Source organism: Dermacentor silvarum, chromosome 7, assembly GCF_013339745.2.
Source record: "Dermacentor silvarum isolate Dsil-2018 chromosome 7, BIME_Dsil_1.4, whole genome shotgun sequence".
Taxonomy (NCBI): Eukaryota; Metazoa; Arthropoda; class Arachnida; order Ixodida; family Ixodidae; genus Dermacentor; species Dermacentor silvarum.
The window spans coordinates 135,314,924-135,342,838 of NC_051160.1; the positions used below are offsets into that span (position 1 = coordinate 135,314,924).

General features: G+C 46.9%; 2 protein-coding genes across 6 annotated transcripts in view; both read right to left on the minus strand.

Moving 5' to 3' along the window:
• Nucleotides 1–11,163, minus strand: part of LOC119458466 (cytochrome P450 2C15-like) — a 419,645-nt gene extending 408,482 nt beyond the window's left edge. Inside the window, exon 1 of one of the 2 annotated variants that reach the window (XM_049671223.1) lies at nt 11,106–11,163. The gene's annotated coding sequence lies outside the window, so the exon portion shown is untranslated. The remainder of the gene's footprint in view (nt 1–11,105) is intronic. The other variant, XM_049671227.1, reaches the window with a different exon arrangement.
• The window catches only part of LOC119458469 (cytochrome P450 2B19-like), a 261,264-nt gene extending 250,092 nt beyond the window's left edge, over nt 1–11,172 (minus strand). For all 4 annotated transcript variants that reach the window (XM_049671229.1, XM_049671230.1, XM_049671231.1 and 1 more), the window contains exons 1-2: nt 11,043–11,172; nt 154–205 (exon numbers count right to left, since the gene is read on the minus strand). The gene's annotated coding sequence lies outside the window, so the exon portion shown is untranslated. The remainder of the gene's footprint in view (nt 1–153; nt 206–11,042) is intronic.
• Between the last annotated feature and the right edge of the window lie 16,743 nt (nt 11,173–27,915).

Consider the following 27,915-nt stretch of genomic DNA (forward strand, 5'->3'; position numbering starts at 1 on the left):
AGGTCTGAGAACACACGTTATCAGACGCTGCTGACCTAAATAATTGCTTGAGCAACAAAACGAGTGATACAACTTTCTAACTGTAACAAGTGTCGGAGCTAGTATGAGTGAGGTATAAATGAGAGTACGCGAAATTATAACCTTGAATTTTACCTTTACAAATTCGCAAAAGCTTCTTCAACCGCGCCAGGCAACGCTTGTGAACCTGTAAAATAGAAGCCGTCGTTCTAATTGACAGTTTTTGGTGTTCTGGATAGTAGCAATGAATCTGAGTCAGAATTACGAACGAAAAGTTAATAATGAGTAGTTCAAGGATGACATAGGCATTACGTGTCGGTCTATGACACGTCATTCATTGAACCGAAAGGATTCTTGACATGGCCCAATGTGGGACAAGAAGCAGTCAGCGAAAAAGCAAGCAGCCTAAATAATCACCGGTACGTTTGGAAAACGCAGATTGCGCAGACGACATTTGAAAACGTGAGTCATTCTGGCAAATCGCTCAATCTTACACAAAATCACGAAAGCTTCGCTCGTTGACGTCCAAGTGACAGTTGGCAACATTTTTCGTTTAGGATAATGCATCTCATTCAAGAGAGAAAGACGATGGGTACTGAAAACTGGTGTTTCAATAAAAGCACTAAAGACACCTCAGTTCCGCTATGTCTATTTCAATGCAAGAACACATTTAAAAATAGAAACCTGGAATCCGTTTAGCTTTCCTAGGCTCCAATCATGTGAACTAACACCGAGACGTGGCACGCTGACTAGGTGGACGATGATGATGTCATCACACGGTATTATCAGATACTCAAACAAGAAAGAAGTTCTCATGGTGGTGGTGTTCTTCTTTCTGGGGTTTAGTGTGCCAAGAATAGTTCTGATTATGACGCACGCCGTAGTGGCGGGCTCTGGATTATTTTGAGCACCTGGCGTTCTTTAACGTGCAGTACAACGCAATTGTGGTAGTGTGCAGACATCACAAAAAAAAGATACCTTGTAGGCTCGGTCGTCTACCAAATTGTTGATCCTATAAGCTCGCCATTGAAAAGCCGGATCAACAGAATATTTTTTTATGCACAGCTCTTCGGGGGATGGGGATGTAAAATATATCAAGATAAACGTGCAGTCTCCCCTGAAAATCGGCGGGTGCGGTGGTCGGCAGCGCTGCTCAGCTCAGAACTCAAAGACCAACTTAGGGCAGTCCAGCGATCCAGTGGACATCTAGGCAGCCCCAGGCTCGGGCCTTCATATCGCTGGGTTCCCAATGAAGTTATCTCACTCATTCCCTCACTCACTCACTCACTCGCTCACTAACTCATTCACTCACTCACGCACGCACTCACTCACTCACGCGCTTATTCACTCACTCATTCACACAGCTCTCAGGTGCTTGTTCCAGCGGCCAGCGTTGGCACTGTCCCTCGTAACCCAGTGAACGAGCAGATCGGATGACGAAAGCGAACGAGGAAAACGTAAGAAAAACAAGAACACGTAAGAAAAACGTACTAATCACAGGGGACTCCAATTTGCCCTCGATATGCTCGGCCAACCTTCCTTATCGATACTCATGATTATGTGATGGCGTGCTGGCTATTATGCTTTCCCACAAAGTTTAACAACTTATGCGCGAATCTGCCCCTGGTAGTACTGCACTTGATCTTCTGTTTGTCGGCCAACATTTAGTGCAACAATTAGTGCAGATCCAAGAATTAGCCATAATAAACATGGTTTTTTGGAAAGAATTAACCGGAAATACAGCACAGCTCCAATGAGTACCGCGAATAACGAGTAGGTACTCACTATGGTAAGGGGACGCGTCATATTATTCCATAGAATGTGTACCGACTTAGCGTGTAGTTGCCAAAGAAACTGGGCGCCTTATTGTTTAAACGCATGTTATGTGGACATAATTTCGGTAGTCAGTGGTTTGGGACCCGTCTGAACGAGGCCCATGGTAACAACGTAGTAACGAGTCATTATTCATTGGTCTGCGGCCGCTGAAGTGGCATCTACCTAAGGTCCCTACAGCAGCCTCTGTGCTATGTCACAGTGCGCTTCGCCCTCCTTGCTGGAACCCACAGTGTCAGGCGTGGCGTTAAAGTATAAGAACAAAATAACCGGCACGGCAACAGTCAAAAGACGAAAAAAAATTATGCAGCAACGTTTGAAAAAATTCACCCATGATTACGATACTCCCTAATGCGAACTTTGAGTGCAGCTCTAGACGTATTTGCATTTCGCTATTTATTGGCTGGCGCGGGTCATCTGTCTCGTGCGGCACGTAAGAATCAAGCACAGTGATAGCGGCGAGCAAAGTCGGCGGTCGTCGAAAATTTTATCTACCCGTCCAGCGCGTGGGCTTTTATACATGACTCGTCGAAGGTTCCAGATTAATCGCTGGTGCCCGCGTCGCTTCCATAAAGCCCAACACAATTCGCTTCGCGCATACAATCAGATTACAAAAAACTTTCGTGACAACAACCTACGGACAGAACCATCGACAGCGTTTGAGAAAGATCTGATAGATGCAGACGCGTCGCGCATTTGCTAGCCGATGAAAATCAGTGAAATATAAAGGCGAAGCACGGAACGGACTTCGCGTGGTATGCTGACGTCACCCTGTAGCATTCGTTGGCACTACGCTTTTCTCTTTCATCCTTCGCTGTTGTGCTCGTTTCCTCGGTTACGCCGCCGACGCTAGCTGTAGGAACAGGGTATTAAGAGATGCGCTGTAAAAAATTTCCTGAGGACGCGATTTGAAGGCACGATTCCCACATTCATGAGCCTAACATTTTTAGCGGCACCATGAAAACAGACAAAGAGGTTGACTATTACCCAGTCTGTGCGTCGGCGGCCTTTACCCCGTCACTTTGGTGTTATGCTTATAATAAGCGCTCCCTCACTATAGTGAGTTCCTAAAAATGTAACCGTCCAGATGATGACTCAATATGTTAATACCGAAACTTGCACCTATTGATTGACAATAGGAGCACAAAAAAATGTGAGAGAACCTTCCCAATACCCATAACAAATTGCAAGATATAATTTGTTTAATAATAGTTTTAATAATAATAGTAACAATGCAAGATATAAGTTGCAAGATATAATGGTTTTAAAAAATGTGGGTAGCTTGCACTAGTGGTGCAAGGCTCGAGTAAACAGCGGAGCTGGTGATCGACCTTGTTTCTTCCAGGTTTTGCTAGGCTCGCTAAGTTATGCAGGAAATGCTAAGTGCTGCTAGGCACGGTATTCCGAATCGGCTCGCCGCTGACGCGCAGCTTCTCGCTTGGCCGCGCTTCAAGATGAGCGGCTTCTTCTTCGGGTGTCCAGATCTTTTTTGGTCATCCCACGTCAAGGCTACATGTACTCGCCACAAAGGCAACGAGAGTTGTGCCGCCGTCGCGGCAGCTCCGAGCATTATCTCCCCGGTGACGTCACGGCCAAGCTGCGTCTCCACACTTGCCGGGGCCTGGCTGGTGACCTGCCGAGCCGCCGCCAAAGGCGCCGGCGGCAGTCACGTAAGCAGGCGCGTTAAGCGCCAACACAAAGAAACGCGAACGGCGTCGGTAGCAGCTCTGCGCGTTGCCTCATTGTAGCTCCTACAATTTCTTTCTAACTCTATCAAGCTCTCATTTTCCCTCTCCCGCCCGACCATAGCCCGCGCCGCGCGCACGCTCTCCTTCCCTCTTCTTAATGACCCATTTCAAGGCAATATGTGCACGGCACGGAAAGGAGGCGAAGCACATGCCGCTGCACGAGGTGGTTGCTAGGCAACGCGCGGTGACATCATCGCCAGGCGCAGCTTTTTTTCCACACAACGCAGGCTAACCAAGAGCTTAAATAAATCTGACTGTGAGAAACAACACTTCACAATTTTGTGTTAGCATAGCACTTACCAAGCACTTACCACACTTTTTACAAGCACTTACCAAGCTGAAACATCAGCTTCTGATTAAAGTGAATCACGCTAGAAATGAATTATTTACGGAGAGAGAGAGAGAAATATTATTTATTAGCACCAAAGGAACTAAAGCCCAAGTCCGGGCATTCTGGTGGGTTAATGCCTCCTGGCCCAGCACGTTATTGACGTGCTGCACCAGAAGCGGCCACCATAGCTTTTCAAACGTTCCTGGGGTAGTGGTCCACTCCTCCAAGCTGCCAGAACGCTTGTTGTGTGGTAATTTGAAAAGTATCGTCTTGTTGAAGGTGGCATTTGCAGGGCATTCCCACAAGGTGTGTTTAATGGATGGATAGGCCCCGCACTGTTGCATCGCTACTTCTATGCGATGCACATCGTCATCCTTGTCCACTCCAATACTACTTGTCGGCCGTCGAAATAAATACACGCACAAGCGCCACCACGTCAACAGTTTGCGCGCCGCGCAAAATTTGCATTCAATGTCCAGTGTTGGAGATATAGTTCTGGTCGGAGCACCTCTTTCTCAAAGGTACACTGTTTCAGTATCCTGGGTTCAAGTCACCACTGTAGAGTTTTTTTTTCTTCGCCGCTGGGGATTGGCGAGGTGGCCGTGATGACGACAAAAATGTTTGTGTCATCGTCAGCGTTACAGAATGATAGATGGACAAGGCAAACCCAATTTCAATCACTAAACTGCTAGCACACTAAAATAGTGACAACAAGCAGGAGAGTAAACTATCAGTAAGCATTTGAATGTCATCTGTCTTTTAAAATTAGTGCCGACTGTCTGAGAGGAAGGCTGACATACGTACACACAGGTATGTACATACACACAACGTATACACGCTTTATCACATGAAAATACATAGTGGTCTCCCTGCCAGTGGAAGCTTAAATCGCTTGTGGAATGGACACGGCTCTCCCAGCAGTGCCTACTCAGCACATACACAAGGTAACAGAAAGACGGAATAAAAAAAGAAGTACGTTTTTAAAAAATGACTGAGAAAAAGAAATAATAAATAAAAGTATTAAAAAATAAGAACCGAACCTACGTGATTGAAATAACACAAGAAGCCATATCAGACACAACCGAAATCAGATTATTCTAAATTAAATGAAAGATCGAACAAATTCACAGAAACAAATCAGTGCAACATTAAAAATTCAGAACTTAAACAAAGAACAGCAATAAAATTTAGAGTCGTTACAAAATAGAGATGTAGCGAAGCATTAAATTAGTATTATGCACTAATCTGTAACCAAGACTTCTGAGCGGACTTAAATTGTTTCAGAGACTGAAAACACATCATTTCAACAGACAACTAAGTAACAGAAAGGGGTTCATAAAAATCGGCATCGTTTTCTATATGTGAATATATTTTATGAAGAGTCTAACGGTATATAATCGTTAAAGCTCGCGGTTTTTATTTTAAATGTATGAATAAACAGGAAGAATAATTCCTAAGAACCACTATTGGCACGAACAAATTACGTAATTAATCAACTCAGCAGCTATCATTTTTTGAAATGGTGTCTAAGCCATCAGTTTGTGCCATACAATAGGTTCCCCGACAACCTCTGTAAAACATTGTCTATTGGTTGAGCTCGTGACTTAGAGGAAGTTCTTTACACAGTAATACTGCACCGCAAGTTACGTTCGCCCACGCTTTTAATACAGTTTTATGCCGATAAACGAAACTGTTGTGCATTATTGGATATAATTGGGCAGATAGCTGCCAGAGACGCTTAACTACGTGTTCCACGGCTACACACCCGGACGTTTTCTCATCGTAGTACATTCCTAAAAATCTGACAGTTGGATTGAAGAGGATCGGTGAATACTTACACCCTGTACATGATCTGCCATGAAGTACAATTGTATCGATATGGTAATCAAAGCCTGTCAGAATTAACTAGACGCCGGCCCTTATCGCCGCGCACACTCTGTACTCTTCTGTTCTCCTCTGTACTCTTCAACACTCTTTCCCTTATTAACTTTAAATACGAGCACTGAATAAACCAAGGCGTCTTTTCCCTGGTCGGAACTGGCCCTTTCGTGTCTTTCATAGATCAACGACGAAACACAATAAATATTATAAACTCAATTTTATTGTGGGAATTTATAAAATCTACTAGCGTGCTTTTCGTTTACTTGCAGTTCAGTGTTGAGCACTCTACAAAGATGCCTATTTTTAATTACTAAAGCAAGCCTACTTTCTGTACTTGAGGTGACGAACGAAATGTAGAGCAGCCGCCCTTTTACAACAATCTAAGCAATCAAGATGGCACAGATGCTCCTCAACACCACCGAAATATAGGCAGACTGGTTTACCCTAAAAGAGAGCAATTAGACCAATATTCGCGCATTTTTTTAAGTCGTGAGCGCTAAGATATTCGCTTCACCAATGCGCAGTGTCTGCGCAGATTACGAGTTTTCATGTCAATTCTCTGTATTAACTCAGCAGCATTGTGTATGCAATAAATATATACCTTGAAGGTTTATGACAAAACCACAGAATCAGGCACCGGCTCTACAGCTCGCAACAGGGTGACGGGCACCATACTATTTTTGTCCGCCGCTTAAAACGCAAACCAAATGTTTACAAGCCACAGCTTTATCCTTGCCATGACCCGCATTGCCATCAACTATTTATCTCTGGTGTTCAACGGTCATACACAGAGCTCCGTTGACGTCGGTGAATATACTAGTACATGCCGATAATTTCCATCTTCCACAGCACCGCAGGCAAGAGGTCTTCACGAAAAACTGTTAACTCTTAAGGCTGAATCATGGTAGTGGCGGTAATCTTAGCTGGAAGAATTTAGATCCGATGGCGGCATTACACTTAGTGGTGGTGCATATATTATGATAGCGGTAGGAGTTGAAATTCGGACTATACAGGAGTTCACCTGTCTAGGTAATATTTGCCGTACATGTGTAGTGTGAAATGTGAAACGCAGAAGCGAATGTGAAATAAGAAGAAAGAGAAGGGCACCCGTGCGGCAAACGCTGTAAAGAAGGCCGCTGTTGTGTAAAGTAAACTTTGAAAGAAACCACGACCGAAAGACGTACAAGCTCTGGAGGCAAACCATGAGCGCTTGGCGAAAAAATGATAGCACTGCTTTTCCCGTGTATACTTTAAAACAAGAACCTCACTACTATTTGAATTTAGAGGGAAGTTGTAGTCATGTGTCCGCAGAAGTGGGCATATGCCCCCCCCCCCCCATTTGTGGTACCCGTTTTTTCTTCCAGACCAGTCAAGCGCCCAAATTTCAGCAAGCCTGGATGAGCTACAGCATAAAATGATCCCTTACTTCTTGGTCCACCGCTGGGTCAATTGAAGGCGGCTTTAAACGGTGCCTAGTAGCTAATTGTTAGTGGTGACCCGTCTTCGGACGCGTGCGATCACTCATTCCTTAGAAACCAAAGACGCAAACAACCTCTGATAACACTTTGGCGGGAGTTCACACTATGCCTCCCGCTAATGTTGTCGGAGCAACAGCTAAGATCATTCCAGTGCAGATATAAACTGAGAACACGGCTTTAACGTTACCCAAGGCGAAAACAAGTTCTGTAGGAGTCGCATCACCTCGAATTTTTCAAAATACTGGCTGCTTCTCAGAGAATTTCTATTACATGGTACGGCCGAGGTCCATCACATTCTAGCCGCAGCCCTTGAGTCTCCGCATACAAGAATGAAAGCTCTTCCGGGGCACCTCACATCAAGTGGCACAGTACACAGCACGTCTTCGGTACGACGTCAAGCCAGACTACAGATATCCTACGCTATTCTTCGGTTCATATCAACATCCACTTGTGCACAAGGCAGCTTGCCTGAATGCGACCACTTTGCGGGAGTTGCTCTTTCAACATGTTCTGGAAAACTTACAAATTACCCTTGTCAAAGCCCATTAGAATACGCAGTCTAAGCTTCCCACGAGACAATTGATAACAAACTTGATGCTATTAACGTTGCAAGCGACTTCTCTACATCCGAAATTCATTATCCCGCAGTGCCTCAGAGAAGTTGGCATAGACAGTCATGGAGTTCTGGCCAGAGGCCTGGCTCACTCGCGTCTCTACATCACCTTTCCGATGGCACCTATTTGGAGAAGTCTTGCAACTTCTTCATCGTAAAAGTGGCATTTGATGTTGGCGGTTTTCCTTGTACTGGGCGTAGATACAATTCTCTGAGGTCGTGGCCCTGAGTCAAGCCTCACGACCGATCCTCACTAGCACTACCGCGGACAACCATGGCCGCTCAACCTACCGCTTATTCCGCATCACTGACCGCATTGTCAGTTTTCGTTTTCTTATAGACATCAATATCATGTGAACGATAATACAAGGCCTATGGCTGACAGGCGTCCCCAGGCGACTGGATGTCATGTCCCTATGAAGGTTATCAAGGCTTCGACGTTATAATATTCTGCATGTTAGTGAGCAATCTGCGATAAACCGAGCAAATCTACGTGAAGTGTGTGCTCTATTTGTGTATAATCTTATCATCATAACGGTGTCAAATCATAACGGTGATCATCATAACGGTGTCAAAGCTGGGTATACTGCTTCACTGTTCAACATGGTACCTAATGTTGCCGCCCTTTGATGGACTGCTATTAATCGTAATTTGCGAGTTCTCAAAGTAGCTATGGGACTCTGTTCTCGAGGGCATCGTTTAAATAAAAAATAACAGTCTTGCCGACCATTGTGCCACAATGCGCTCTATGCTCCGACTACCTTTTATGGTGGATGCATATTGCTGTAGGCGCCACTTATTTTCTGTCCTTTATTCATTTTTAGAATCGTGTGCGACGCTCAACGCCTAGCAGCCACCCAGGTAGGCGAGTGACTGTCGCGTTGCAGTGATCGGCAGCATGTCCAGGCCGCATTTCGATGGGCCGGGAAAGAAAAAAACACCCATGTAGATTTTCATTGTTTTATTTATGAATATATTTCTTAGCCTTTTCAGGCAGACTAATAGATGTATTTGTCCAATAAAGAACCAGAGGTGGTCCAATATATTACGCAGTCGCCCACTATGTAATGCCTGATAATCAGACTGCAGTTTTAAAACGTTGATTCCAAAAATTTAAATATTTTAACTGAACGTTCAAATAGCAATTGCATACGGGAAAAGCTGCTACCTATATACATCGCCTTAAGGCACTTTAGAAATTTTCAGAACAGTCGTGATATATTCTATTTTACAAGAATGTTTATCGTGCCCACCATTACTTCCTTATTAACAAGCACTCACTAAGAGAGCCCCGTCGTCTCGTCTTTATTGTGAAAATCATTACAGACGCTCATTACGTCAAGAACCACTTCAATTCCGACTGACACCAGCGTACATGTCACGAAATGACTTGCTGATCACAGCCGTAGCTAGCTGGCTCTGTGTAGGCGCTGACGCATACGACTGGTTTCAAATTTGCGCGGCCTGCCATGATATATAGCTCTATCGACAAACCAAGGCTCCACCTGGCCGATTTGTGTTCAGGGATGTAAGCCGTTATAGTATATATAAGAACGTTGTCGGACGATTGTCACCGGAAGGAATGTTTCAAAAGTTTGCTATTGTGTGCCGACCGTTACACCAGTGGCTGTATTCAGAGCGCACTTGAATTCCACCACACTTTAAAATTAGGCAGTAACGGCCATTTCAACCAATCGGAGAGGCCGCAGCCGCTCTCTCAGCCAATCACAGCTAACGAGATGGCAAGTTTGGCAATATGGAGCATTTGAAAAGGCACACAATAACACCGCAGGTAATTCCCGATGCATGGTGCAACGGCACAGAGAGTTGCACAGGATTTTCTGTCTATTCAGTTAAGGCGAATTCCAATCGCAGTAGGGGACTGCCTGTTTTATCTCCGATACTACGTACTCACTCGTAAGGCTGTTTACAACCCTGCACCAAGCGACCTCGTTAAAAGGTAGCGCCGGTTATTCAAAACAGCAATGCCGGCTCAGCAGAGCTTGGAAGATGGTGTTTCCAACTACGCGATTGTCTCACTGGATTTCCGATATGCAAACAAATTGGAGCTTTCTTGCTACGTAACAAACTGTTTAGGATAATGCGCCTTCAGAAATCGCAGTTTGGCAGTACAGACACATTGCCGTTTACAGTTTCACACGACGGGTCGGATTGCTAGTTCAGCCAGCGGATGAATACGTTGCAGCTCAACGCCACCGAATCACGCCGCACACGAGAAAGCCGCAGACAATCTGCTAGCGGAGACATTCGTTGCCGCTGTGCCACGTCATGGCTGCCTGTGGACTCAATCTGGTGACACCCCCCGTTGTGTGAATCCAACATGATGTGCTACACAATTTCATTTTACAGAGCTGCATATGAATGTAATTATGTAGAGATGTTGATTCTGAAACTGACTGTGCTAACATTATATTTTCTCTGCGCAAAGTGTCTACATAGCCAAATTAAATTGCAAAATGCTGCTAATTAGGGTATCTATGACTCAACCTGATTAGCTACCGTACTGCGAACGTCCGGAAATAATTCTGCGCGTTCGATCTCGTTGTCATTGTTGGTCGCACGGTAGCTAAGTGAACCCAATTAAGTTGAAACTGTACCGCAGGAAGATGGCACTTTAATAAACTTGCTGCTAAAACACACTTCATACAACATAGACCACTTTGTAGGTATGTAATTTTTTAAATGCCATCAACACTTTGCATCACGAATTTGTGGAGCCGCACTCATCGTTGACGAGAGGCCAAATATACGTGCAATAATCTCTCAAAACAGTGGCTTACAAATTCTCAAACAATTTTATACCTCACGTCGGTTATCGAAAACATCAGACATACTTAATTTTAACGGTAAGACTGTGTTTCTGTTAATTAAATGAATTTGCTCAACATTTATTACGTAATCTTTCATTATGGTTGCCATTGACATTATATTTTTGTATAGTATTTGAAAGGAATTAAAAGGGAACGTTAAATACAAAACTTTATATGCAAAATTGTTACCTCTGTATGTTTTATCGGTCCTGGTATAGCAAATAAACTCTGCATTCATAAGAAATACTTCATAAAACTATCATATCAGAGCCACAGTGCAGGCGAAATGCTCGATACATTTATACTTACTGTGGTAGCCCTAGAATTGCCACATAGCCAGTGGAAAGCACCTTATTCAAAGCACCGTTGCACCTGTGTTTAACTATTTGCTACAGCTTTAGATGAGCATAGAAGACTGCTTTTCAGACAGAAGTAAACAGAAGTGCAATGCATATTTTTCCAGCCTATCTGACGTTTAATGTCCCATTTGCACAGCCGCGCTTTCAATACCTTGCCCTGAATGCCGTGAACGAGACCAGGCTCAACACCGCCAGCTGCATATTTTTTGTATGTGCTTTGCTTCAGCGTTTATAACATATACTCAGTTGAAAACAAACTGGAACGACTGACTCACCGCTCTGATAAAAGAAGACACAAGTGCATAAATTTACACGCGAAAGTCACTTTCTTTTGGTGCAAAACAAATTCTGAAATACCGGGCATGATGACTCTCCCCCCTATTACGCTGCTCTCCTCCGTAACGTGCTTTAATGGTGAATTCTGGGAAAGGTAGTTTAATGGCTAAGTGAAAAAAATTCTGAGCCACGTAAGAAAATTATTGAAGATAACGCAGACATATCGTAGCGCTCTGAGAAAATTTTAACGCTTGAAATACGAGTGAGTGCTTCAAGAAACGCTCCCAAAAATTGATGTTTTTCATACCGAAACTGAAATAAACGCCGCAATTATTACTTTCCGGAAGTGACATACCATATAGACTTCCTATTCGGATGCTTCCCTTGCTTGAATACCTTGCCATAGGCCTATCTACCGCGGGCGCACTTGCTCCCCCCCTCCCCCCCCCCCACACACACACCTTTAGAACTGGGGAGGGGGAGTTGGTGAAAAGTAGTCCATGAGGAACACCCACGGACCCGATTCTAGCCTTAGAGATCTGCAACACCTTTGAGGATCTGAGGGCCGTGGTCCTCATCTCGCAACGAGAAAGACTCAGCCTCACGCGCAAAGGTAGGGAGGTCGTACGTGGCTTAGGGTATCAAATGCGCCTGCAATACAACGATAATAAGCTCGTGCCTTTTTCAGCCAACATCCGAACGGAACTCAACACCGCGCCTATACGCAAAAATATGAATACCTTTTATCACCGAGCACATCGCGACGCCAGAGCCAGGCAACTCACAGAACAGTACGGAATGGACCTAGACATACTTAACATGGATGCAGCCCGCTCTAGCACACATCGGTTTTCGTTGGCCGCAGTTGGCGGGGCCCACTGGATAATTATGTTCACCTGCGCTTCAGCATGAACTAGGATGCGCTGAGTTTCTCGTTCGAAAGAGTTTTGCCCGAGTTTGCTCGATGGCAGTCAGTAAACCGAGAAAGAATGAAACGCGCAAAAGAGCAGGTAAAAATTGGCCGCATATCTGCCAGCTTCGCTGCAAATGACGTCGAAAGACGATACTTTTCTGCAGCCCCTCATAGGTAACATCCTCTCTTCTCCCCTCTCCCACCCCTCACGCTTTTCCCCTTCCCTCTCACTCCTCCTATGGGGGGTGCGAAGGGGGTTTTGCAGAATTCAGTTCAAATTTCTCGTGTTAGCCCTGGTCTCGCGCCATCTGTTAAGACCTTTGATTACTGTTGGCCTAAAGCCGGCTACAGATCCGTGGCTTCAGTCGGAAGAAACGCGTAGCGTTTCTTCCACACCATTTCTAACGCGTTGATTTTTCATTTACTAACGTAAAAACCAGTCCTATGTGCATTCTTTTTTAAATGAACACTGGGGACCACGATTTTGTACATATATTTAGCCTCAAATAGGCCTGAGGTTTCCTTTGCACTGTTTAATGTTGACGTGTATGACCCCGTGCCACCAGTGCTAGTAGCGTGGTTGGTTTTGGCCGGGCGGTTGAATCGAGTGACAGACAGACGGAAAAAGTTTTTCGCGCTTAGGTAGTACAAGAAAGACTATCGTCTTTAAAAAAATGTCGACAAAAAGCCGTGTATGACAACAGGAGCGCAACCTGCGCGGCACAGTGCTTCCGCGTTTCAAGCGCAGAAGGCTGCACAATGAAACGCGCCAGCGCCGCGTATTGTTATCAACATATTGACGCAAGACATAAACCATCTTTAAATAACGCGCGCAGGCTCATGGGCCCTCCAAGAGGACAACGACGTATTGTTGAGAACAACAGACGAAGACGTAAGGGCACGTGCATTCGCCGCACGCACTCGCATCATATGTGGCCGTTGTCGGTGAACAATAGAAGAGGAAGTAAATCGCCGCTCGAGGAAAAAGAAAAGGAGGCTTCTTGATCCCCTGCTTGGAACGCTGCAGTTATTTCATTTATTCATCCGCCGGGCACAATTTAGCCCACAATAAATAGTTACATCTGAGAATTCCTTGAAACATTCATTACAATCGTGTTGGGGTTGCTGGGTACTACTTCCAGCCCCATTCGAGTAGAAGAAAGCTGCCCGGAGCCACGACAACTGGGAACCAGTGAGCTCACGCCTGTCCTCCAGCGCACGAGGCGTCGCCTCCGTGGCGAGTGACCCGAGTTTCCTCTTTTGCCGGAGCCAACAAGAGTAGCAGCAGCAGCAAATACCGAAATGACGGCCCAGACCGCCTCAACTCGCATCGTCGTTGATCAGCCGATGACGCCCGAGCCTTTCCACGGCGACACTTTTGAAGACGCCGATGACTCGTTAGAAGGTTTTGAGCGCGTTGCTGACTACAATGTATGGGACGAACGACGGAATCGCCGCAACGTTTACTTCGCGTTGCAAGACTCCGCACGAACGTGGTTTGAAAACCATGAAGCTGTCCTCCGATCGTGGTATGACTTCCGACGGGAACTGCTGGCCACGTATTCAAGTACAGACTGCAGGGAAAGAGCTGAAGCCTCTTTGCAAGCAAGCCAAGAAAACAACAAATGTATGGCGAAGATATGTCCTGCTTTTATCGCCGGACCGATTCGAGCATGAGCGAGGACAAGGAGCTTCGGCGTCTTATGCGCGGTGTGAAGCAGGAGCTTTTTGCCGGTTTGGTTCGAAGCCCTCCACGCACCCTCACCGAATTCTGCTCCGAGGCGACAACTGTGGAAAAGACACTCCAATAGCGAGCGAGGCTCTACAACCGCGATATGAATGTCGAATCTGTGGACGCAATATCAGGAGTGTTCGGGAACGGCGTCGATGTCTTACGCGAACTCGTAAGATACAGCTGTGGTTCGAGAAGAGCTCCAGAGGCAACCGTTGAACAATGGCCCTACAGCAGTCTCTTCACTGTCAGAAGTGGTTCGCGAAGAAGTGAGACAAGCAGTCCGCGAACACAGCCACAAGCGTCGTCGACGGTACGACCAACTGTATCGTACGCCGAGGTACTCAGAGGAACGCCCGGACGTACTTTCATCACCGCAACTGCCCGTGTACCCGAACCTCGGTTCACGCCGCCTCCGCCTGAAACTATATCGCGGAAGGCTGACATTTGGCGCACTCATGATGGAATCCCACTGTGCCACCACTGCGGTGAAGCTGGTCATCTCTACCGGATGTGTGAATACCGGAATACCGCAGAGCGGGACTTCGGGCTTTTTCCGTAAACGCTCCTTGCGCCAGGAATGGAGAACGCCCTTATGAAAACCAGGAGTATCGCGCCAAAGCCTTCACATTTCACAGCAACATCAACCTCTATCAACAGTGCCGCTGAGGTATCGATCACCAACCGGCGTCCATCCTCAAGCTCCCTCAGGGCGACGCTCCCAAAGCCCGCGTCGGGAAGACTAATACCGGCGACCTGTGGAGGTAAGGCCGCTGTCGACGCAAGAACAGAGCCTCCAGCGCTGATTCCGAAATGTAACGACAGACGCGAGAGCAGTTGCGGAAACAGTGACGTTGTTTCCAATCTGCGTGTGTTTATGGACCGCTACGAAATTACTGCTTTAGTAGACACATGCGCAGACTATTCAGTTATGAGTAAATAACTTGCCAGAACACTGAACAAAGTGCCGACTGCTTGGAGATGACCGCAAGTTTGAACCGCCAGAGGACACCTTATCGACCCGGTGGGCAGGTGCACTTCTAGAATTGGAATACGCGGCTTCACATACGTCGCTAGTTTCATTGTCCTGTCAGAATGCTCAAGAGATTTAATTATTGGAATGGACTTTTTGCAGGCGAACGGTGCAGTAATCAACTTGCAGGAATCCCGTGTGTCTTTCCCAACGAAGCACGCCATCGCGACGTTCGAGTGTGAATAGCAATTTGATGCACTCCGGAGCATAGACGACGACGTTGCGACACCCACAAGATCCAGCATAGCTGTCGCCGTAGGAAACAACGTATTCAGTGACTATGAAGGAATAGCAGACCGTAACACTGGGCTCTTAGTCGAAAAAGGGATCTGTATGGCCAGAGGGCTTGTTGGGCTGCTTGACGCGTGTTCGAATGTCTTTCTCCCTAATTTTGTAAATGAAGTGCAGCAGGTTGCGAAGGGAACTGACATTGCGGGCCTTAACGATTATGCCCAGATTATGGATTTGAACACTTCCGAGGCTGCATCACTCAGGCCTGCCAACGCAGACTCCATACTCGCATCCATCAACATCGAAGCAGCGCTATCACCGACCCAGAAGTAGTAAATAGAAAGCGTTTACAAGAATTCGCTGCGTGTTTCTCGACGTCATCCAAAGTCCACAGAACTTCCATCACCAAACACCGTATCATTGTTGACGAAGCTGTGATGCCTATTTGCCAGCATCCCTACCGAGTGGCACCGAAGGAGAGAGAGGTCATGAGAAACGAAGTTGAAGAAATGCTTAGAGACGAAGTAATTCAACCGTCGGCCAGCCCGTGGGCTTCGCCTATGTTGCTGGTAAAGAAAAATCATCATACCTTGAGCTTCTGCGTAGATTACCGAAAGTTGAATGTCGTCAAAAAGCGGGATGTTTATCCACTTCCGAGGATCGATGACACCCTTAACAGACTACGCGATGTGAAATTCTTTTGCTCTCTCGACCTCAAAATCGGATACTGGTCGATAGAAGTGGACAAAATACATCGTGAGAAGACAGCATTCGGCACACCAGACGGGCTATACGAATTCAAGGTACTTCCGTTCGGCCTCTGTTCCGCACCTGTCACATTTCAGCGGATGATGGACACTGCACTCTCCGGGTTAAAGAAGCAGTCCTGTCTTGTTTATCTTGATGATGTTCTAATTTTTTCTACCACCTTTGATCAGCATGTTGAACGACTACGGACTCTGTTCAAAGCTATTAGTTCAGTAGGGCTCACGATAAAGCCACGAAAATGTCACTTCGGCTTCCAAGAGCTCCTTTTCCTCGGCCATGTGATTAGTTCTGAAGGCATCCGTCCTGACCCTGAGAAGACCGCAGCAGTAGAAAAGTTTCCTAGACCAACGGATAAAAAGGCCGTTAGGCGATTCTTAGGACTTTGTGCATATTACAGACGTTTCTTCAAATATTTTTCGAAGATTTCTCGCAGTTACATGGGCCATAGGAAAATTCTGACCATACTTATACGGTAGACCGTTCCGAGCTATCAGCGTACATCACTCGTTGTGCTGGCTTGTAAACCAGAAGGATCCTTCTGGGCGACTTGCTAGGTGGAGTCTGAGGTTGCAGGAATACGATATAACAGTCGCATACAGATCTGGTCGCAAGCACAGTGATGCTGATTGCTTGTCACGTGCGCTGGTCGAATCTGCTCCTGTGGAAGATGGACACAACTTTCCGTTTCTTGGAGTCGTGACCACATTTGAGATTACCAAACATCAAAAGTCTGACGCCGCGATGCTTTTACTCATCAGGCACCTGAAAGGACACCCCGTCCAGGTTCCGCGAGACTTCAAATGGGGATTGTCATCGTATGTTATGAGAAATAACGTCCTCTACAAAAGAAATTTGGAGCACTGCAGAGATAAATTCCTGCTCGCCGTTCCTCCAGCCTTGCGATCCAAAATCTTGGAAGCCTGTCACCTGTCACGATGACCCGTCCGCAGGACACCTCAGAGTAGTTAGAACATTCGCTCGAATTCATGCCAAGAACTGCTGGCCAAAGCTATTAAGTTCGGTGCAGCGTAATGTGAGAACATGTCGGGGTTGCCAAAGACACAGAACGCCTCCATTAAAACCCGAAGGCCTCCTTCAACCAATAGAACCCCCAGAAGCACCGTTCGAACAAGTTGGAACGGACTTGCCAGTGATGGGTTCAGTGACCACTCGCTATTGGAGTTTACAGTTCGTACACCTTCATGTACCTGTAATCTAACAACAAAACGAATATTTGACTATAAAAGAGCAAACTGTAACGTCATTCACCGTGATTTACAAAGCTTCTCATCAAGATTTATGGCAGAATTTTCTCAAGGATCGGTCAACAAAAATTGGTGCTTTTTAAAGAACAATTGCTACGTCTAGCAAATAAATACATACCTCAGATCTCATTTCAGACCAACCTGCTCCAAACGATGATTTAATAAAACTTTGAGTGCATTAGGAACAAAAAGAAACGTTTGTACAGGGCAGCCAAAAGTGTCAACATGCTATATTGGCGGAATAAACATTAAGCCTGCGAAAAAGCCTACTGAAGTTCTCTTCGTCATGCAAAGCACAAATTCTTTTACGATGACCTCCAATCACCCATAAAAATAATCCTAAGAAGTTCTGTAAAACCATCTCTCCCTCAAACAGCACTGACACTCCTGCACTGGTGGATAGCACTGGTCTTCCCATACCGCGAGAGCACTGCGCATCTGTTTTTAACAACTAATTCACTTCAACGTTCACAAAGGAAGACCGTTCCAATATTCCAAAGATGACAGACTTAGATTACCAATATTTGACTCCTATTACCGTAACAGCCGCTGGAATCGCTACTTTGATTAACAATCTCAAATTATTGACTAGTTCCGGATTTGATGGCATTACCACGAAAATCCTAAATCATACATTAGTCCCATGCAGTACCATCCTTAGTCATATATTTCAGCAGTCACTGTCAACAGGGCAGCTGCCGAATGATTGGAAAGTCGACAAAATCATACCCTTCTTCAAATCAGGTGACAAGAGCGACGTGAGTAATTACCGTCCCATATCACTAACTAGCATTACCTGCAAATTACTCGAACACATCATATTTTAGGCCCCATCTTCTCACCAAGGGCAACTAATTTCTCGAGATCCATAATGCCCTTCAAAAATCTAGCCGCGTGCAAAAAATATCTGCCTAGATTTCAACAATCGAACTGCTCTCTGCACACAAGTTAGCGAAACGTGGCGCAACACTGAAAATTGTTTACAATAGCAATGTAACCGACCCTAGGCTCTTTATCCCTACTATGGACACACAATTTGCACCAGAAAGGTCCTTGCCGCGGACGCCAGAAATATTGTCACAGACCCTGTGAAGGAGGCGCAGACGCCGGACCAAATTCCAAAGCCGAGGTATCAGCTTCCGAAAATAATCTCACGAAAGCAAGGACAATTAAGAGTGGGCCCTCTGGTGCGCCAGCGAACGCCGGTTGCTGTCCAAAGACCGAGTCAGAGCCCAGAGTTGTCAAAACAGAACAAAATATATTGTTCACACAAGGCAGTTACACACACACTTGCACACTTAGGCTAGCCACAACACAATACAAATTAGATGGGTACTCACAAAACAAAAGAAAATAATTAACGACAAGCACAAAGACTCCAACACGTAAAGTACAAAATAAAAAGGAAGACTAACCCCCGTATTCATAAACGCACCTCGACTCGACCCTACTCTCGAAATGCTGCTTGAGGGCGGCTATTCATTTCACAAATCGCCCTCCACTCGAAACTCGCCTTGAGTGAAGGAAACCTCGAGCGTTTTACTCGAGAATCTAAAGGTAGCCCCGCAGCTACCTTGAATCGCTCCTTGAGTGAAGTTAGTGCGCAAACATGGCTGCGTTGTGATCTGTCGCTCGCCTCGTCGGCCTTTTCAGTTGGACGCCAGTTGCCTCCGCAGCTTTTCTTTCGTTAACGATGCTGCGCATCTTCAAGGGCATCGTTTTACGGACTGGTGCAATCCTCCGGAGCGCTTCGGCAACGGAGTAATTCTACTGTGGCACCGAGACAGACCGGCCGTCCTGTCAAGAAGGCTGCCAGCTAGTGCAGTGACCTGTCGTCTTATTCCGTGCATGAACCAGTTGATGACCTGCATATGTGTATTCTTCGTGCGAGTGCTCCGAAACTACTATCAGCGCCAGTGCCGTGTTTCTCGCGGGGGATCATAGAAAGCAGCACCATTTGAAACGCTATACGATACATAACTGCGGCGCACTTCGAACCTATGAAAAGAAAACAACTGCGAAGATTCCTGCCGTTAGTGGGTGTATTGCCTGTGTGCTCGATTGCTGGATGCTGGTCTGGCTGCGCGAGCTCCGGAATTCGCTCCGCCTGAGCGGTTCGTACTCGGGTGCATCACTTGCTACGCTATTCCAAGGACGGCGTAGCGTACCACAGCAAGGCGAGCTTCTCTATAAAACGACCAGGTGCGTTCACTTTTCTGTTTCTCTATAATTTCATGCAGTTTGTTGCTATAGGGAAACCAAAAAAGTATACTGTTTTTTTTTTTGCGTGGGACGTGTGACAGTAGCTGTTATTTACAGTCGTTAGCAATAATTACGTGAGCCTTGCTTCACAATATTTAGTTTAATTAGCTTATGCTTATGAACATCCAAGCCCAACAAGGAAGTGAGCAAGCATGAAATGGTTTTCATAATTATACTTGCACGTATACAGAGGGAATGTAATAGTTTATTCCAATACAAAACATTGAATAACAGTACAAGAGAGGATAGTTTTTGTACATCACATCTTTACTGTAATAAAAAAAAAAGCTGTAGTAGTTGACCCAGCTCCTAATACAGAAAACGCTAGCAAGTAGTAGCAGATATACGTCACATATATTTGTTTTGCACATTCCAGCTATTAGTGAGTGCATTATGTAAGTTTTAGATTGGTGTATGTCGGTCTGGCTGTGCAAACGCCAAACCAGCCTAAAACTGTATCTTTGCAAATATGAATGAAAACAGTCTGAGCTTATCAATGTAAAAAAAAAATCTGCTTCCTGAACACAATGAAGATATGCAACGAATGTATTTACTTCGAAAAGTAAACTGATGAAAACAAATACTGTACCTAAGCTAGTTTTTATGTGCGTTAACATCATTGTATGTTTATAACCAACCCCTTCTCTTATGCTGGAACCAGGCTGCCAACGCAACCACGCAGAGCAACTGCCTTTTCAAGGGTGCTGCGCTTGCGTTGGTGTGCAAGGGGAGAAGAGTGGAGCTCCAGTTAATGTGTACTGCTGCACTGTTGTCGTTGTCGCACTATTTTGGCTAAAACATCTATCTCCTTTCTGACATCCTAACAGCTCAAACATCACCACTAAAGGCATTTTTCATAAATCTGCCTTCATGGGCACCTTGCAGTTTAAGTCTGTATTTTTCATCCAGGTTTCTTTTCTTAAGCCATATTTAATAAAGCAGTCTGTATCACTGAATAATTTCTTGTTAGTCCAAGTGTCAATCTCTGAAACAATAAATTAAAATTATCCTCGTCTTTTTCTGTTCTGATAGGATTGCAAAAAGAGCGTCGACTCTGATCCTACACACACAAGCAGTAACACTACTGACAAAGCTATTCTAGAATAAAACGCCATCCGTGCTCTAGACACTAGACTAGCAGTGTTCTAGACAGTAGCATACCGTCGGATGTGGCCACCCGACGGTATGCAGTGGTAAATTCTTACAGAATATACGCTGTTTCAGCTACGTTTCTAACTTCAGCTTAAACATTAATTATGAAGGCCGGAACAATCAATTTGTTCCATTCGATGCGGATCACAGTTGGCTTCCATGGGGATTGCAGAAGTTCAGTAATTGACCGAGGAACAGAGCGTGTCTTGTGGGATCCCACAACAGGCCAAATGGTGACGCAGACTGTCACAATGGCGTTGCTGAACAATACAGTATAGAGCGTATTACTACCATGAGTTCCGCAAAGCTGAGAACAACCATTAAAATTATAGTATATTTCTGGATGCACACTTGCTCATGCAAAAGTAGCTTCAACATTCCACTAAATACTAAAGTGCTGCATTACAAATTGTGGGCAGTAAGAAAGCTCACGTCTCAGCCGCAACACTTTATGGGCAACTGATGACTTCACACATCATAATCATGACTATGCTCTTCAAAACAATATTATATGACTGTTGAAGAGGAATGAAATATGAGTTTGATTTCATTACTGCATAGCTGTTTCATGTTTGCTGTTTAAAATAACACGGCGTGCATTTCACCATTTTGTCAATGTGGCTAGACATCACATCAATATTATTAATGATAAGTATGAAAAATAAGCACAGACTAACTACCGGGCTGATCAGTCAAGTACTTCTGCAGCGCCTAAGTTCTTTCATGGAAGCGAGATGGTGCATTTCCATAGGCAGACACCGTATCTATAGATGCTTTCACGTATGTCACATGCTTTACCGTGCAACACAGACGTAGATTTTTTTTCCATCAGCTGGTCTTTCCAAGGCCCACATCCTGCAGCAGAATACCAAAAATGATGTGTACATAGGGCATTCGCACGCCAAGTTCAGTGCAGCTAAGCAACTGAAACGAAAAGACATAGCACAACTAAAAAAATGTCACAGTTTCGCCCTAAGGGCGAAGCAATGAATGGGATAGCAACACAGCAATGTCATACGAAGTAAGATGAGCGGCTTTGGTAGCAATATGAATTGTAGTAAACATGAGCTGATTAAGTAAGCAGGTGTGCTGCGGCGTAAGTAGACCGACATGAAGAGAGACTCGATGACCACGAGAAGGCGCGTGTGAAACGGTGGTGTTGATGAGAAGCGCTTCCCGTGGGCAGCGCGTGCGAAGGGACACACCTGTAGCGCTGCACTGCCGACCCGGGCAGCATTGCATGTGTAGCGTGCGTTGGAAAATGTGGACCGACTATTACTAACTGATTGAACAAGCGTGGTGTGAGCGCGCACAAACAACATGAATAAATCACGCTGAATGACTGCAGACAACGACAGTCAAAACGCTGGCAGCAAGCGCATCCGCCGCAGCAACGGGCGAAGCTACGTGCGGTCTATCGCTTCATCGGAAACTGAGCGGCGAATGCACGGCGCATAAAGGTCAGAGCCGTGTGGAGATAAGCGACGGTGCGAGCGAGCGACGAGCGCGGTTGTGGGCAGAGTAGAAGTGCCCCCCCCCCCCCACTTCCTTGCTTGCGCGTGGGAGATTGCGTTCGCTCTCCGTGATAGCGCGCGTCCCCGCACGCTTCCGCTCGGGCATACGGCGCGCGGTGAAGATTTTATCTATAGCGAACCTCACGGCGACGGCGACGCCGACGGCAGAAATCCGGTTGAAGTGTCCATATAATTGCTATCGCAATAAAAAAATGTGAGCGTTGCGTGAACTTGAAAGGACAGTTTATGGAACCTGCAGGAGATGCTACGACATAGCACATTGAAAAAGGTAAGACGAACAAACACTAATGCTGGTAATGAACTACTGAGAAGTGAATTTTCGGAAGAATAAAAGATTGCGGAGCGTATATGTGAAGTGAAGCAGCATTGGAAATGCCGGCACGAGTGCTGGTTCACTGACGATATGTGCTACAATTTGAAGAAACCGACTAACCACCACGGCTTCTAAAATAAAGTACAGGACTGAAAAACGTTTGTTTCCTTAAAACTGCCGGAGCTACGCACACAACGATATGCATTCTTCCACATGTATACTACAACTGCATCTTCTCTACTGAAATATTTCCTACGCGATAGTGGAATGATCATCGGACACAGTCGTGGAGCGGTGCCTTGTGCATTTATGTTTAAACAACTGAACCGATAACGGACTGTCGCGCCGAATCTCCCACAAGCTCCAATGCAAAAAAAAAGGAACGTCTCGCGCAATCTTATGCTGCCTCGAATAGTCTGCTTCGGGTGCTAATGCCCGCAGCATGAGCAACTGGAGCCAGTCATGCTTGGATACATCGGCCACGTTTTATTGATAGCCTAGCGCTCCTCGACCAGACACGGCGGACCGCTCAAGCCAGTGGAGCCCTGGACTAGGGGCTCCACCCACCCGCTCCCTACTACAACTGCAACTTCTCTACTGAAATATTTCCAACGCGATAGTGTAATGATCATCGGACACAGTCGTGGAGCGGTGCCTTGTGCATTTATGTTTAAACAACTGAACCGATAACGGACTGTCGCGCCGAATCTCCCACAAGCTCCAATGCAAAAAAAGGAACGTCTCGCGCAATCTTATGCTGCCTCGAATAGTCTGCTTCGGGTGCTAATGCCCGCTACATGAGCAACTGGAGCCAGTCATGCTTGGATACATCGGCCCCGTTTTATTGATAGCGAGGCGGCAACTTCACGAGAACCGCAACAGCATAATATGCCTCCATGCAGAAACTGCTCACTCACCCTTATTTTTTGTCCTGTTGCTTTCAGAAAGCTTTCAGCAGCACATGGTCTTGAAGTTAAACAAAGCTGCCCATCGGCCGTTCCATACGTTGCAACCTTCGAAGTCAATCCGGCTCGATCACACTACACACGCGGACAAAATCATCCATAATAACCACGATTAATAACTGCAACGTGAACTGCAAATTAAGCACAAGGAAACAATGAGCAGCAGACAAGTGCGGGCGCAAATTTTCTTATTTCTCAGCCATGTGCCATGCTCAGCTGCTGGGGTGCGATCGTTGCCAGACCTCAAACACAGCTCCCGCTTGACGATAGCGCGCGCTTTTCACTTCTTTATATTTTCTTTTTTTCCGCCTCGGAGCCATGTTGAAAGTCCTCTGCGCAGCCGCAGTCGCCGGCGGCGGCGGCGGCGCGCGCCCGGCCACGGCCGGGCTAAAGCCCCTTGATCGGGCTCGACTGGCGCGCGCGCTCGCTTCTTACGGCCTTCGCATCGAGGCTAGTTCATGCCTATCGCCGCTGCTTGGAGGGGGGCGCTGCGACCCCACCCTCTTGCTCAGCTGCTCCCAGCCGATCTGCGCAGCGCGCGCAACGCTGGAAGATTGTGTTGGGCGCGCTTCTTACCTCACCGTGCATTCAAGAACAAGTCGCCTAATTGTAGAAGACGCGTAAATGGTTCATCTAGGCTTCTTATAAATAGATGCAGTGTAACTGTATTAATACATCGAGCTTCTTTAAATTCACTGAGGATGCATGCGCCGGGAGCTCTCCGCCATCAAATGCATTTTGAGGAATGAAAATAAATGTTTATTGCTCGTATGCACATACAATGGTTGCCATACTTTCAGCCGAAAACTCTTGCGGACACAGTAGCTCACAAATGTGTCTTATTCACAATTACAATCTAAAGTGTTTCCTTGGCGGCTTGTGTAAATAGGCCGAAGGCTTGTCGTTTTGGTCAGTCAGTTGGTTTGACTGATTTACAAGGAGTTTTCTCAGAAACTTCTCGGCAATTAGATTTGCGGATCGTATCGCATGACTGTCGTCAACACCTTCGGGGCAGCTCAAGATGGGAGCGCGTTGTAAATAGGTCTGCACTGCTCTTTCGAGTACTTCTAGTACATTCCTGCGTGGCAGGTGTTCGGAGGCTTTATCGAAAAATAAAATGATATTATTTATTTATTTTTATTTTATAAATACTGCAATCACCATGCGGTGATTTTAGCAGGGTGGTACAAGCATAACGAATACATTGGTATGTACAGAAAATGCACAGGTTAATAAAGCAAACTGTTATTTGAATAAATACAAAGCGTACAGGTTGGGCACACGCAACGTTAGACTAAAGAAGTGATACCTCTGTCACACGAGCACGCAGAAACTCTTTTACGCAAGCGGTCTTTTACCAAGTTGAACGACTTTTGAATGAAGAGGTGTTGCGCCGCAGACACACGGCGCCGACGATCTCCTTTTAGTGTTTCCTTCTGGACACGCTACCGAAAGCGTGGCCCTAGCATTCGAAACAATATCGGCCAAAAAAAAATTATGTATCTCGAAATATAAAGTGAAAACTTATCGTTTACACGTTTTTCAAATAAATTTAACATAAGAAACGGTAATATAAAGATTTATTTTAGTAGTTTAAAGAGCGTCATCACGTGACATCCCCAGCCCGTTTGACCTGCTTACGAGAGTACAGAAGAAAATGAGCATTACTGGGTTTACTATACCTTCTGCGAGACATAAAATTATTTTTTATGATGAATCTAGGCGACAGAAAATTACGCGTTCGATTATTTTCTTTATTATATGATAATTGTTGGTGCCCACTGGTTTGGAGGCTACTCCTTTTCGGCCGTAAAGGAGATCGGCGAACTCCTCTTCCAGAAAAGACCGCTTCTGAAAAAGAGATCGCTCCCTGTCATGTGTCTGCGGACGAAACTCTTTTTCGGGAGAAGTCTTTTTGCTCAAAAGACTTTCGAGTGCCCGTGTGACAGGGGTATGAAACACTGTCACTGCAAACATGGCACAAACAAAATAATGTCACTGTAAACATGATAAAAAAAGAAGTTAATGTTGGCGCAGAGACGACGTCATTTTTTAGCTGGTTCCAGTCCACTATTGTGCGCGGAAAAAAAGAATACTTAAAAGAGTTGCTGCGTGAGGAAAAAGGAGTTATAATTATGTATTAGCCGAGTAGCGTATCCGGACGAGAAGGCTACGATCTTTGTTATGTCCATCTTATAATTCCCCTTTATTAGTTGGTGCTATCTTGTCCAAATATCTTGTCCAAAAGCGCTAGAAACTCGGGCTAGAAACTCAAGGCTTGGGAACTGGTGAAAAGAAACACCGGGTGTTTTCCCGGAACGGGACAGCAATACACCATCACACTGCAGTTATATACCGATGTGCAATGAACGGCGCCAAGTCTTGGCTGTGGCCGCGCGTACTAAAGGCTGTACGACCGTCTTCAGGAGCTCACAAATTACTTCATACTGAACAACACTGAAAGAGCACCGAATAAAATGCGCGGGAAAACGATCGTGCGAGCGCGAAGGCAAGCACATGTACGCGGAGCAGGGGAGGAAGGGTCAGGGTCGCAGCGCCCTACCGCCGATGGGTGGCGAAACGTGCTGAGAAACTCTCCCATTGTTTCCCCGACGGGTGAGAAGGCCGTAAGAAGCGAGCGCGCGCGCCAGTCGAGCCCGGCCGTGGCCCGGCCTGAAAGCTTCAACGTGGACTTTCTAGGTGCGCCAGCGTCGACTTGGGTTTCGCAAGCAAAAAGTAAAGAAAAAAGCAAGCGCTTTAGGAGAGGAGGTGGTGGAGGAATAAGTAGATGGCGGTACTTTTCTTATATAGGGACATTACTTCACTCGAGTCAAGGGCGCATTTTCAAAGCGTTCCTTGGCGGAGGAAAATTGAAGTAGTGTTCATGAAACGCAACAGCGCCTTGAGTGAAGGAACGCTCGTCGCCTCGACTTGGCTGAGTCGAGGAGAAGCGCTGAGTGAAGGCGTGTTTAAGAATACGGGGGTAAGTGTCCAATCGTATTCACCAGTGTTGGTCTTGAAGTCGGACGATCTCGGCGTAACTCCGGCAAATCTCGAAGAAAGAACTTCTTCCGGAAATGCAGACGCTTGATGAACCCGTCGACTAGCTTGCCGGGGAATCCCCTTCTTCCGCAGACGCTTGGTCTTCAGGTTACATCACTTCACGTTACAGCGCACTTTCATCCGCCACGGGAGGCTCTCTCCGCGAAGGGAGAAACACGGCGCTGATCGGTGGGCCCCGTAGCGTGGATGGACGAGCATCGCCTTGGTCTTTGCCGCCGACAGAGTGAGGCCGATGCCGCGCACGTACTCGTCGACTGCGTCGAGTGCCGACTGTACACACCCGCGCACAACACTGCCCCTGGCGGTGGGACCACTGGCGAACAGCGCGATGTCGTCCGCGTACACCGCGACACGGACCTCGTACTCCGGCAGCTGAGGGATGTAGTCGCCGATGCGCGCGAGCGCGAGATTGAAGAGGAAGGGGCTCAGTACACTGCCCTGCGGCACACCAATCGAGACGGCGCGCGGCTGACTGAGCGCTCCCCCCACGCGCACACGCATCATACGGCCACTGAGGAAGGCCCCCACATATGCGAGCAACCTCCTGGAGACCCCCATGGCACACAGAGCGTCGAGAATCGTGGCGTGCGGCAGCTGATCGAAGACGCTCATGACGTCGAGGAGGACGAGGTAGCTGGCGTCACCGCGGTGCTTGGCCTCCTCGAGCGTCGTGACGACGTCAGCCAGGGAGTCGGCAGAGGCACGGAAACGGCGGAACCCGCTCTGCTCGGCAGCCAGGATGTCGAGAACCGCTGCGATCCACTCGAGGCGCCGAAGAGCCATGGCCTCGAGGACCTTGCCCGCGGCGGACGTCAGCGACACCGGTCGATACGAGGCAGGGTCGCGCGGCGGCTTGCCGTTCTTGAGCAACGGCACAACCACCGCCTCGCTCCACTCCCTCGGGATGACGCCCGATCTCCAGACGGCGTTGTAAGCGTCCAGCAGGTGGTGGAGCTGGTCGCTGTCGAAATTCCGCAGCATCTGGTAAGTGACGCCGTCGGAGCCGGGTGCCGAGCGACGCCTCCGTGACGCCAGCACCGTGCGCAGCTCGCCGATGGTGAAATCAGCCGTGCACAGTGCGGAGATCTCTTCCAGGGTGCCAGCCGCCGGGAAATAGCGCTGGGGGGCCATGAGCTCGCGCCGGGGGTGGTGGTGCGGCTGGAGGATCCCCGTCGGTCTGGTCGAAGCCGCGGTTGGAGGGCAGAAGGTGGCCGCGAGCAGCTCGGCGAGCTGCGCGTTGGTGATGCCGCGTGCCACCGCGATGGAGAGTGCGGGGCAGCGCGGCACACGGGGCCGGAGGACCGCACCCAGGATG